At 44.7% G+C, this 12,781-nt stretch overlaps 1 protein-coding gene across 1 annotated transcript in view; it reads right to left on the reverse strand.

The window, feature by feature from the left end:
• LOC121601794 (protein sickie-like) overlaps window positions 1–12,781 on the reverse strand; it is a gene marked incomplete at its 3' end in the record, with an annotated part of 47,867 nt that overhangs the window by 11,083 nt on the left and 24,003 nt on the right. The window lies entirely within an intron of this gene.

Raw genomic sequence — 12,781 nt, forward strand, 5'->3', positions numbered from 1 at the left:
ATCCTAAAAGAGTTCGTCTTCCATTTTTATCGATTTGATTGTTTATATCGCCATACCAACTGACTCGTGCCCGCTAATTTCAGGCTCATAAAGAATTCGAAACAGCGAGTGTTAACGAGCCTACGACCTTATCGAAATGCGTTCTTATCACTTCTCCCCGGCTGCAGCTAATGAACGCTTCAAACTGCTTTAAGACGGAGGGAAAACATGCATTAAACCTTCTTCAAGATATCCCAAGCATTCTTCCCCTTGTTGTCGCCACACAAAACAAAAATAACCATTTAAATTATACACGGTGATTAATGCAAACTTTCCACCATCGATTTCGACCCATTTTGGAGTGGGCAGACGGGTAGCAGAGGGTAGAAGAAAAATGGTAAAGAAATGTTCGCGTCCTCGATATTCGTCGTCGTCTTTCCCCCCCCCCCCCCATTGCCAGAGCTCGATTTAATGCATGCTAATTGGCGTGTTTAACGTCGCCATCGATTACCGATTACGGTCGAAATGATGCGCTTGTGCTCGAGGCACTCAAGTAGTTTGTTTTGTTTTCATACTCCAAAACAACGACCTGCGTTTTTTTTATGCTGCTGCTTTCTTCTCGCTGCGTATAATTAATTTCCCAACTCTCGGGATCGAAGAATTTGTGGTACCAAACGGATGGGGAGCTTATCAGGTGAAATTCGATGCTCAACAGGCGAGGATATCGAACCAACTCCCTGCTCTTCAAGAGGTGAGGTGGATTGATATCTTTTAATAGCGCTATGCGGAAAAGAGGACAAAAGAACACAGCTTGGGAGTTTGATGTTTTTGTCTTTGTTGTAGGATTTAATGCTTTGATCGATTGATTGGCCCACGTTTTACCCGCCAATCTGTGCCGCTGTCCGTAGGCGGTTAATCCCATTCTGTCAAAGGCTGCCGGCCCGCTGTCAATCACAGTCTCGTGGGTACAACTGTCACACACACGAAAGCTACGATTTCGCACAATGACATAAGCCGACTGGCAAACAGGTGAAGACGTGTTCTTCATATCAGCACCGGCACCACTATCAACGCCGAGCGAAAGTATTTAAAAGGATTTACGAACCGAGCAATTATAGACCGTTTAGGCCTGTTTCTGAGCTCGTTAATAAGCTCATTTGGCAGGACGTTTATTGACCAGCAACCAGAACGCGGTTGCTGCGCGGTGCGATAGTTTATCAAATTTACGATCGAATAAAATATAAATACAACATCAATTGCCACCACCCACACGACAGAAGTGCGAGCGTTTTACGAGCACCCGTTACCGGAACAACTTTCGGCAATATAAACTCGGGAAGTTGTAGTTTTTAGGCCCGAATATCAACCCGGACTGGAATCAGTTTTCGCTTCGATTTATACGCTCAATTTAAAATGGCTTTTATCGGAAATGCGAGTAAGAAAAAAAAACTCGCTTCGTGATAGTTCGATCTGCGGTAGAATTCATTCATGTTTGCCTTTTTTTCTCTGTTCACTCTCAATCGGTTACCTTTATGGAGGCAGATAAAAGTATACCAATAAGGGAACAATTGCACTACATTGTGGCCTCAGAGAAGATCCCGCGCCTGTGTACAGGAAGTTATCCAAATGAACTTTGTATCCAGTGTTTTTTTTCTCTCCCCTTTTCTGATTGTCGTTCTGCTCTCACCCACGTTAAATGCCACAATTTTCTGCGCCGGCAAGGAACTACAAAGAAAGTCTTTTAGCGCAGCTCGATTACGGATATTGTAGCTGCAAAAGCGCGATCTCATTCCGTGTCTCATTTTTTCTTTTGCTTGCTGTATGTACGTTGGTTGTACAACATAAATGCCGCCCGTTGTGTGTGTGTGTGTGTGTGCACACTGATGTCGAGAATGCCCGATAGAGCCTGTTCGATCACAAATTGCATTAGCACAACAAGCGGATGCTGTACCCACCCCTAATACGGAAACCACACCGCGCTTGGATCTATGTGTGGTCCACACTATCGCATCGCTTACACATCGCCTCTCCGTGTGTCCGATCACCCGCGGGAGTGTATCGAATTGCCTATCACACTCCAGTGGCGCTTTTTGGGAAACACGCGTTTTTACCATTTATCTTAACCAATTTACAATGACTCCCGGGGACCCCAGACTCGGGTGTGTGTGTCGGTTTTGGCCGGTCGGTATCCCGCCGTGCGTCCCGCAATTGCATCGCAAAACTACACGCTTGCCACAAGGCTCTGTTTTTTGTTTGTACCGCGGTTAAACGGATCACGTTTTTGGTCGACATGTTGGTGGCTAAGCGATATCGCGCGGTTACAGTTTCCAGCAGGACGGTTATCGACGGCGACCCGCCGAAAGGTGGCGTACAAAGCTTATTTTGAAAGCCATTTTGCTCGCCTCGGTTTCACGCAGCAACCGTGGCGGATCGCGCGTCCTGGACCACGTTTAGGGGTGGTCTCGTTTTATCCAAATTGCTCTAAAACTCCCCTTGTCGCCCGGAAAGAAGTCCTCCGCAGACCAGATATATTATTGGCTGGCTGATATATCGGTGCATTGTTGCGGGATCCTTTCATTTCCCTTCTGCTTCCTTTGCCGTTTCATCGCAGCATTCATCTTCAGCTCGTCAGGAGGTGGTAAAACATTGCTGACAAAGTGTGAAACGGTGATAACCAGCGTGGCCGTCCGGACGACAGAACAAGCGTTGAAAGGAGTCTCGCGGGACCAACCGACACACGCAGCACAGCAAACGTCTTCATTGTGGGGAGAAGAGGCAGATGAGATGAACAGGGGGGAGGTGGATGAGTTTGTGTACAAGGAAGGTGGAATGAAAAATTTGCATTTGTCTCGGTTAATAGAATGGAGCATAAGAGCATTTGTTTGCTGTGGTGATGGGGCGGTGATGTTGCCGCCGCTAAAACGCGAGTCTCTGGTGCTTTATGGTTGATGATGTGGCGCGCGTAAAATGCACGGCTGATGTATGTGTCCGTTGTGGTGCTGTGCTGTGCAAAACGGGTGGTTCAACATTCAATAGCATCATCGGACGGGTATTAATGGTTCACCGCGGTGCGGTGAAGGACGATATAAAACATTATATGGCAAAGAAAAGAAAAAAAGGTCGTTACATTTGTTGATGCGATGTGGGTTTTGTTTAAGGTTATGACAGCCCGGGGTGAGATAGCGGATGATATGTGAGTGTGTGTGTGTGTGTGTATGAATTGTTAGTTTTGAGTGGTGTATGAAAGGAGTTTGAGCTATCCTTTGGCGTGGTCATGGAGAGAGTGCATCAGTTCATATCACAACATTTGAAATAAATATTGCAAAGCTTGGAATGATATTGATAGTAAATTACAAACCATCAACACAGAATAAAAGCCATGGGCATGAGAGTGAGTCAGATGAAATCACATAATAACAAATTCTTGATTTGAAACGATTAGTACATACTAAAAGCTAATATCAAAAGAGGGATTCTATTAATATCACAATTTATTAGTTGAAAATTACAAAACATTTTAAAATAATACTGAAATCCCCAACAAAAAAAAATTAACTGATGACATCAAAATTTGTAAACTTGGACCATTTTAAACAACGAACATATAATACAGGCAGTTTACTAGAAAGAGTTTCTGTTGATATTTCAATCTTCACTAAATATGGCTAAGATTCTTATTTAAATATATCTACAAAACCTCGTGACTTCACCGAGCCTTACAAATATGCTGCAAACACACTCCAACGCCATCCAATGCTGAGCATCCAATCCACTGACACCGCTATCACGATTTCAATAGTATCGACAGCGGTCCGGAAATATATTTTACTACCGTCGCGCCCGAACAATGTCGTTCCAGAATAATAATCTCTCTGTTGCGCTATGCACAAACTCCACCGAGGTAGCACGAAAAGCTCGAAAAGCTCAGCCGAAACACACACACACACTAGAAGATGCAGTATAAATTTATGTCCGTACCGTGTGTGCATCATAAGCAGCGGGCACATGCAAAGTACGCCAGGATCACGACCGCAACAAGGCGGCAAAAATTTCGCGAATGTTGATTTGCAAACGGTGAATAAATATTTCCCTTTACCCCCGGGGGCACACCAATGCCTGGACACTCCACCAACCAACCCAAAATTTGCAAAAGAAGGCTAGAAGCGGCAGCCCGTAGTGAGGCGGCAGAATAGCAATAGACAAATCAAACCGCTCGCGCACTGTTTCTGCATTCTATTCATTCTTCTACCCGCCGTGCCGACAGACAAAACTTCGAATCGGCTGGAGGTCAAGGAATGGTGAAGAACGAAAGAACTCCCGCCACAGCTAGGCCACCGGGCGTTGGTTTCGAAATTGCCGGCCGAAACGGTTTCCCGCGTCTCACGAAAGGTGAATTTACAATAAGTTATTGCCTATTATTTCTCTTCTCTATGACACTGTCGATAAAGGGCCGGTAAAGAACACACCGAAGCAAACGCTGGAAAGAATTGGAAGATGCATTTTATCCAAGACGTCAGCGTGTGTTTATGTTTTTTTTTTATTTCACTCTTTATACCAAACAGATCCTAAACAAGCAACAGTTCCCCGTGTGAGTGCATAGGGAAGCATGTTGAATGCAACGGCAAGCCAGAGCGAGATGATAATAAACCCCCCCACGAGATGAGCTGTAATCCGTGGAAAGCGAACGAGGTGAGATAGCCGAGAGAGTTCGAGAGGTCGCTATGGATATGCTGGATATGCTATGGAAGGGCTTTGCTTTTCTTTTTTTCGATAAACATAACAAGCACACTCAGCAGCATGATGGGTCTACAGCGGACGGTCTACAACATTGTTCGAGCGGGGTTCGAAACAAAACATTTGGTCTCGCGATCGTAGGACGCTTGCTCGCTCGCTGAGGCTGGTTATGATTCATCCGCGGGAAGAGGTTTCAGCTCTTGGGATAGTCCCTTGTTTAATTCGACCATTAAAAACGGTGCAAAACGGGGGTTTGAATGGTGTAGAAAGAAGTGGGAATCTATAAAAAGTCACTATTCAGCCAAACAACAAGGACAGAATCTGGTGGATAGGAAATTCCCAAGCAACGTGCCTTATTACTTAGTAGAAAGACCCTAATATTGAGGTTATTCTAAGAGTTTTCATCATTACTTTTTGTTTAGACACACTCACCTAAAATTATGCAATATGCAACTCAATAAGCCTAAAATTATATAATACGCGTAACATTAATCTGTTTTTAAAATCCAGTTTATATCTTGATTGCCTTTTTTCCTTTCGAAAACGTCACCTGGGCTGGAATTGAACCAGAAAAGAAAAAGATCTCACTTCATCCACGACGATCCAAGTGCATCTTCCCTTGGGCCGACAGCGCAACGAATAGGGGTAACTTATGTCTTTTTAATGATGTTGAACAATATTCGATTGCCGTTTAATAATGCCATTACCTATTGGGCTTATTTTTTCATCCAACCGTCTCGCCAAGCTCCCTCCACTACAACCACTATAGATGAGTAACGAAGGCTTGCGATGGAATTTATTTGCCTACATTAAACTCCTCGTGGGTGGGTCGTAGCCCGTGGGTCCACTGCTGCTGCTGTGTACGAGGCAAAGACAGAATTCTCACGCAACACTGTCATTGAGGGTTGGGACGCTGTGCGGGGGCCAGCCGCTTGTGCCAAGAAGTCAATACTATTATCATTAACATTTTAAACGAGCGCGTCTCGAGACGAGTGATCGCAGGGACGCATAAACATATGTTGGCGTATAAAGAATGAACAGAAGAAGAAAACAAAAACGTGTGTTTGTGTATAAATAAAGCCCGGGCGTTGTTGGGCGTGTGAGATCGAGATCCGTTTCGAACGGAAATTGCTTTTCGATGACCAATAGAACGACTTGAGCGAAAGAAACTGCGGCCGCTGCGTTTGCGACCAACACGAACGGGTGGTCGCGATCAGTGCGAGCTTAGCAGTGGAAGCAGCTTAGAGACTTTGGGGTTAATAAAAATAAATTGCTCCGTGTTCGATCGATAGCGTATCGGTTTGGGGTGGAGGATGTCACACATTCTTGGAACAACCTAAACCATGCCACCCTGCCACGCTCATTAGTATGACCCGGATGGTTGTCGCACCTCTTCTTATGATAATAAAAAAAAGATTGTAAAACGTTTTTCTTCCCCAAAAAGGACAAAAGAGGCAACAGCAAATTTACTGTCTGCTTTCTTACTGCCCATCTTCACACCTGAACCTTTGGGTGCTTTATTTGGCACGGTATTTTTGGTACGCAGCGAAACAAACGCAGGATAAACGACCACGATCATCGCTTGCTTGGACGCAACGCGCGGTGTGTACACGCGACCCGTAGCAACAATGTGTTGTCGTGTGGTGTTGTGTGTGATTGCGGAATGTTGAACGATTCTCCTTTTCTTCTGTTTGCGCCCGTTTTGTTGGACATGCAAGAGGCCCTTACAAAAAAAAAAAAAAAAACGTTTGCCGTACCCAAGACAAATGGTTCAACGCGACTTGGTGGTAAGTTTGTCACCGGTCAGACACCAACAGGTCCACCGAAAATGCCATTCGCCATATTTGGCAGGGCGGAGGAAACAATAGTGTGTACCAGGAGTGTGCCATACGTGGCCGGTAACGGAGGTGTAATTGAAATAATATTCGCCGGGCAGGAGGAGGGTTTGCTAAAAACTTATAAGCAATAATTTAAGTCCCCATTCATTGGCTCATTACGTAGCTGAATGGTACGGGAAGAGGCTACAATATCTGTCCCGGAACCGGCACAGACATTACACGAAACGCAATCAATGTCGTGGCGAGGTCCAAACAAAAAGAAAACTCCCGAATACCGTTCGCTGAATGGATATGCTCACGTTCGGCACGTGATTCGTCGTCCACAGTAAGTCCTACTTTTGATCGTAGATGTTCGATAGGGGATCGCAAATAAATTAGTATCATTATGTTAGATTAATTTTGTATTGTTCGGGGTAATAGCATATCAAGGAGATTGGCAATCATTTAATACAAGTTGTGTTCAACATGCATTATTTCAATTTCAATGCTTTAAAATCGTAGTTTGAAGGACTTAAGAGAATTGGATTTGCATTAGTTGTTATTTGAAATCTTTCAAAATTCCCAACAAGACCTTCTGCACTAAAGCAATAACAAGAGCTTGTTAAAGGGCATTGCTTATTGCTATATAAATCAACGAACAAAATAGATACATTGAGCTTCCTTACACCGCTCGGTAATTGCTTTAGAAACGGTTGTCAACCGAACAAAACACTTCACCGCGTGCACGGATCGGCTGCATTAACAAGTCCCGATTAGATCGTAATCTCGTGCCCATAAGCCTAAGTAGCATTAGATACGATCGTTTCATCCCACTCACAGCAAACGATAAAAAGGCTACAACAAGCACTACAACCGTCTCATGTACCACCGTGATCGTGAGTGATATATTTTATGCAATCTTTTTTTCACTGCCGACACCACCGAGAAGACCTCCGCGTTACATTGGACTTCTCTTTCGCTGCATCATTATTTGCTTTCGGAAGCAGCTGGAGACTTCTAATAGCCGCCACAGCAAGATGCGCGACTGAATTGAAATCCGACACGCTTCATGAAGCGTCAATTTAGATCACTCTCGCCTGTACGATCCGATCTCCTGCGGGTGGCTTGCGGGCGGCCAAACCATTAGCGATTATTTCTGCATCATTTCGGTGCAGCCAAAAGGCACCGAGCCAGTGACTGGGCGGGTGAAAGCCACCAGACGACCAACAGCAGGCACCAAGAGATCACGACCTGCCGGAGTAAGTCAAACAATAATGGACGGAAAGGTAGTTGAGTTTGGGTACGGTTGCTGCTGCAACACTGGCGCTGGTTGCTCGTAAACTATCTCATGCTGTGACTTGCGTGACCTGCGGTGCATACGGCACACGGACATTGTGTCCGTGTCTCCGACGTGACGCGAACAAAGGTGTGCGAGACGAAAGGCTAAGTCCACAAAGGCGAATAGTTCCGCATCCGACACCGCGCAATGAATTCGGGGAGGTAAGAAATTGAAGCTACAAATCCCTAGCCCAGGAATTGGCTTTGTATAAAGTTGGATGATGCTGTCCAACCGGCAGAGCATTCAATTGTTTACTTACACTCTTCTAAGCTCCAACCGTTTGCTGCGTCGATGTCCCAGTTGGCCCGTGTAGTCTTGGAGTGGAGCCGTGTTTAGTCACACTAATTACGAACACGATGGGACAGCAATTGTGTAACAATTTCTTCTCCTTCTCCGAGCGCAAACACCACTTCGTCTTAATTGAAACACGCGATGTGCGATCGTGAATGGAAGATTTCACTGATGATCAATTTCAAGCACTTTGCGTTATTGGAAAGGCTGGCTTTTAATTACTGCACAGTTGACCTCCGCGAAGATGACGCGAAGCATTAAGCGCTCTCACTAGCTGCACACAACCACACACGAAATGGAATGAGATATGATGGCTTTATTGAACCTTGTTGTACCAGACACTGTTGCACTCGCACTTACATCCTACACCAATCCGAGTTTAACACTCCGTAGGTTTATTGGAACTTCTGCTAACGTTTACAAAACAAGCTGGAGATCAACAGGCCGACAGGACAGATTGGCAAATGCTTTACCGAGCGCGCCAAGATCACTGAACTGATTAAGCCAAATAAACAAATCTTCATTTAACACTCTTATTTTTTTGGTTCGCCGTGACGTTCCGATGTGGCGCGGACAACGAGCGGTTGATCACGCGATTTGTGCTTTTTTCGGGGGAATACCCGAACGAGGCACATCAGCGCAACGCTGAACATGCGCGAAAAGGCACAAACAACAAACAATTAACTGCAAGGCCATAAATCACTCCTCGGCCTTTTGCGGGTGTTTGCTGTTGCGGTTGAGGCGGACAAAAGCAATACCATGCAACTCGGGCAACCTCCGATGCACTCGCTCGCTGTCGGGCTCGATCGTCAGCGGCAGACGTTGGCAGAAGATTTGTCAATTTCTGCCAACAGCTCCAAAACCGAAACCCTGTGCCAGACCAGATGAGTGCCTCGTGATGGATCTTTGGACGGGTTCTACTTCTTTTCCTTCTTCTTAGTTTCCCGTGTCCTTGCTGGTTGCATCTTCTGAGGCGGGCAAAGACAACAGCATAATGCAAACAGCGTTTCAACAAAACCGGGTCGTGTCTGCTGCAAGCATCTCCGGCGCGTGGAGTTGGGCTTTCGGACGTCACAGTGACCTTGGCCATTAAATGGACCCACTTATTGCCCTTTTTTGCATACTGCTTCATGCACTGGCGCTTGTAAAACGTTGCCGTAATACTTGAATGTATGTATAAGTGTGTGTGCGGGGATGGAAAGGGTTTTCATTGACGCGAGAAATTGCTCCAACAAACCTAAAAACCAAAAGCGCTCTCGGGCACAGATTACCACCGGTTGCAGTTTGTGCAGATTATTTTATGACCCGTCTGTGTCGCTGTGTGTGCGTGTCTGAGTAGACCTTTTCAGACACATCAGTAGACGGAAAAAACCTTATTTTTGCACTCGCGGCCGCATTTACCGTGAGAATGTAGCAAAGAAGCGGTAAAACAAGACTACAAGCTTATGCTTGCTTTTTTACGATCTCAACCACTCGCGACAAGTTCGGCGCACACTAAAGAAAAGCCTGGAAATAACCGGCCGGCAGCTGATTGTGAACGTTGTGCGTTTGTGGATGGAATTCTAATCATTCGCACATTCGGCCCGGTGTCATAAAAGCCGATCAAGTTTTTCAAGTTTAATGCGCGAACAATCAAGTAATCGGGTCAGGCCGCGCGCGCACTTCCGTCCAGCAAATGGATCCAGAGCGAAAAGGAGGGATGCATTAAGTTGATGCAACTGCCAATTTTAAGTATAGTTTTTATGATCGCACGACCCTGACGGTGCGATCCTATGTTGAAAGATATTGAAAACGTGAAATCCTTTGCAAGCGATGTGAGTTTATAGCTGAAAGTGTCATTAAAGAGGGTCACCAAAAGGAAATTTCAAATGTCTGTACTCTAAGATCATTTGAATGACTCAATTCTACAACGTCTTAACGTTGTACTTAACACAAGAACGTTTCATCAAAAGTCTATGTCGAAAAGGGAAGCATCTCTACATAAATCATGAAGAGCAAATCTTCTCCACATTCCTAGCAGTTATTCCAACACGTTGCTCCAATAGGAATGAAAACATCAAACTTTAACGTGTGATACCTCTCTAGCCTGTTCCTACCGTGTGTTAATCTGTGCCAAAAATCTTCCATCCAAAATTACCGTGGCTCGCTAATTAATATTCCAAACCGATCGAGCTGAACATAAATCACACACGTACCCAAAGCCTTTCATAAGAGCTAGCCATTTTTTGGGGTGTTTTTTGTGCATTCAATCCTTAGAGGAATCAATCATACTCATATTTCTCTCAAAAAAAACAGAGATTTGGAATTTAAAATTGTCGCCAAAATCCCAGCCAATACATTATAAACACAGAGCACGCATTTCTTGCTAATGCGTCCCCAAATCCAAAAGGCATAGCTGCAAAAAAATATTGAAATCAAATCGAATACAAAAAGAAGGATGGAGGTTAGCTATTCTAAAACAAGGAGGTAAGCAATAATAGTTTTTCTCCAAAAAAATTTAAACAAAAAATACAACCTAACAGCACACGAGCTCATTAGTACTGATTGTGACCCGTAATAGCAAAAAAAACCCTCTAAACCAGCTAAAGCCATAAATCTCCATCAAGATTTGCATAACCGTGAGTTCTGATTACGAAATGACATCGTTGTTAGCGGTTTGTTTTGCGTGGCTGTTTTGTGTTTAGCGAATGCTTTGTACCAACAACTTCCCGAAAGCTGCATTGCGTGAACGAACGAACTCTTTGCAAACTCCGGTCGAAGAACTTGTCGCCGCGGAACGTGCAATGGCAATTAGATAGGCGGAAAGCGATTGGAAAAGAAAACCCCCAGCAATCGACAGCGACATCGATCAACTGCCATCCCGCTGCCCGCCAGCAGCAGCAGCAGCAGCAGGTCGTCTTCCTGGTGCAGCTGTACTATTTGGCTGGGAGAGGTTTGGGTAAAAATACACCAGCAAGAGGCAGCATATAGCGTCACAGCACATAGGCGCACAAGATCACTCTGTCCTGGGGGAGATTTATGGACCTTGGGTTAGGTTCCCGTTGGAGCAGCGGCCGATACATACGCCGCAGCTTCCACCCGCTCCGTTTCCGAGATGAAGACTTGTTTTCACGCCGCAAGAAATTGGGAAAACCAATAGGGGAAAGGAAAAGTGGAGAGCTCGGGCGGATAGTAGCGGAACAGGAGGGGTTGGGTGATAAATCTTTCGCTTTTTTGTATGGCTCCTTCCGTGGAGGTACCGTTTCGGGTGGCGTGGTCAGCGATCAGTGGAACGTGTCATAAATCAGCTGATCTATGATTTGAGAATCGTTTTTCCCTCTAGGAGATGCCGATGTTAACAAGATCTTTTTACGAGAGTTTTTCTTTTTTTTACTGCTCTCTCGCTTCTTTAGCCTTGAGGCAAACGAAAAACGCAACAACTCTTCACTTGGGCGATAATTTTGACGACACACTTAGCGGCTATTACGAGCTCGTAAAGCTCTGACGCAGCAACGCACTTTAGACACTTGTAGCAAGAAAAAATCTTCGACACAAAGTGACACGGTAGAACGCAATTGGCCCTAAGCGCACCGAACTCTCAGCCTCTAGCACAACAGAACGTGTGAACGTGCACCGTCATAATTAAGATCACATTTGCCCTTACAACGGTTTGCAGGGCTCTGGCTCTACCTTGTATGGCTTCCAAACACAATTCCCCTTCAACAAATTCTACACACACACAGCAAGCGCGATCGATTTTCCACGTGACGCAACTTGATCACACAAAAGACAATAGAATCACGTGGGTGGGTTTTCCCCCTCGCTTGACGGGCCGGAAGATACTATTCTGGTTCACACTTGTCACAATGATCTCGCTCGCCCGTCACTCCCAGACATATGACACCGAAATCTATGATATTAACGTGCGCAGGGGTGCACGTGTGCCTTGCCTTTCGATAAGATCACTTCCACACACCCCGATCACTTACAGTCACAGCGGCAAGCCGGTTCGACGAGCGTCCGCCCGCGATTACAAAACAATGACAACGGAATGGTCGCGTAAAGTTAGTCGCGAACCCGAATGCGATCTGCGTCCACCTTTCGAGTAGCGCGGTTCAATGAGAACTGACTGCACTGTCAGCTGGACCCGTGGTATGGTATCGGTTGGATCTCTAGGCAGGGTTTCACTACCTGACGAAAACGTGGATAATGAGAGAGGTAACTTTTTTGAGTAAAGAAGGAGAAAACATTAATTGAAAAGGGATTGGTGCATTTCAAATCCATCAAGTTATATACATCTTGAATATTTTCATTTGGCGTTCATATTCAGATTATTGAACTGTACCCTAAGTTTTTTCACTCGATTTTAGTTATGAATGATTTATTTTATTTTTTAATTATTTTTGAATATTTGAATCATTAAGGATTGAACGAATTGATGAAAAGCAATATTTTTATACATTTTCTTTTTAAATTTAGGTTAATGATTTTGAGTTCCTTTGTGTATGCCAGCAATATCTAAACAATGCCCGAACAAGAGCAATATTCTTTTTTATTAATATTTAATTCGCAACTACTGCTTTGATGTTGCCACCTTAACTTAGCAATTTATTTAAATATTTCTATAAAAATTTTCTTTCAA

The sequence above is a fragment of the Anopheles merus genome, unplaced genomic scaffold (genome assembly GCF_017562075.2).
Source record: "Anopheles merus strain MAF unplaced genomic scaffold, AmerM5.1 LNR4000183, whole genome shotgun sequence".
Classification (NCBI taxonomy): domain Eukaryota; kingdom Metazoa; phylum Arthropoda; class Insecta; order Diptera; family Culicidae; genus Anopheles; species Anopheles merus.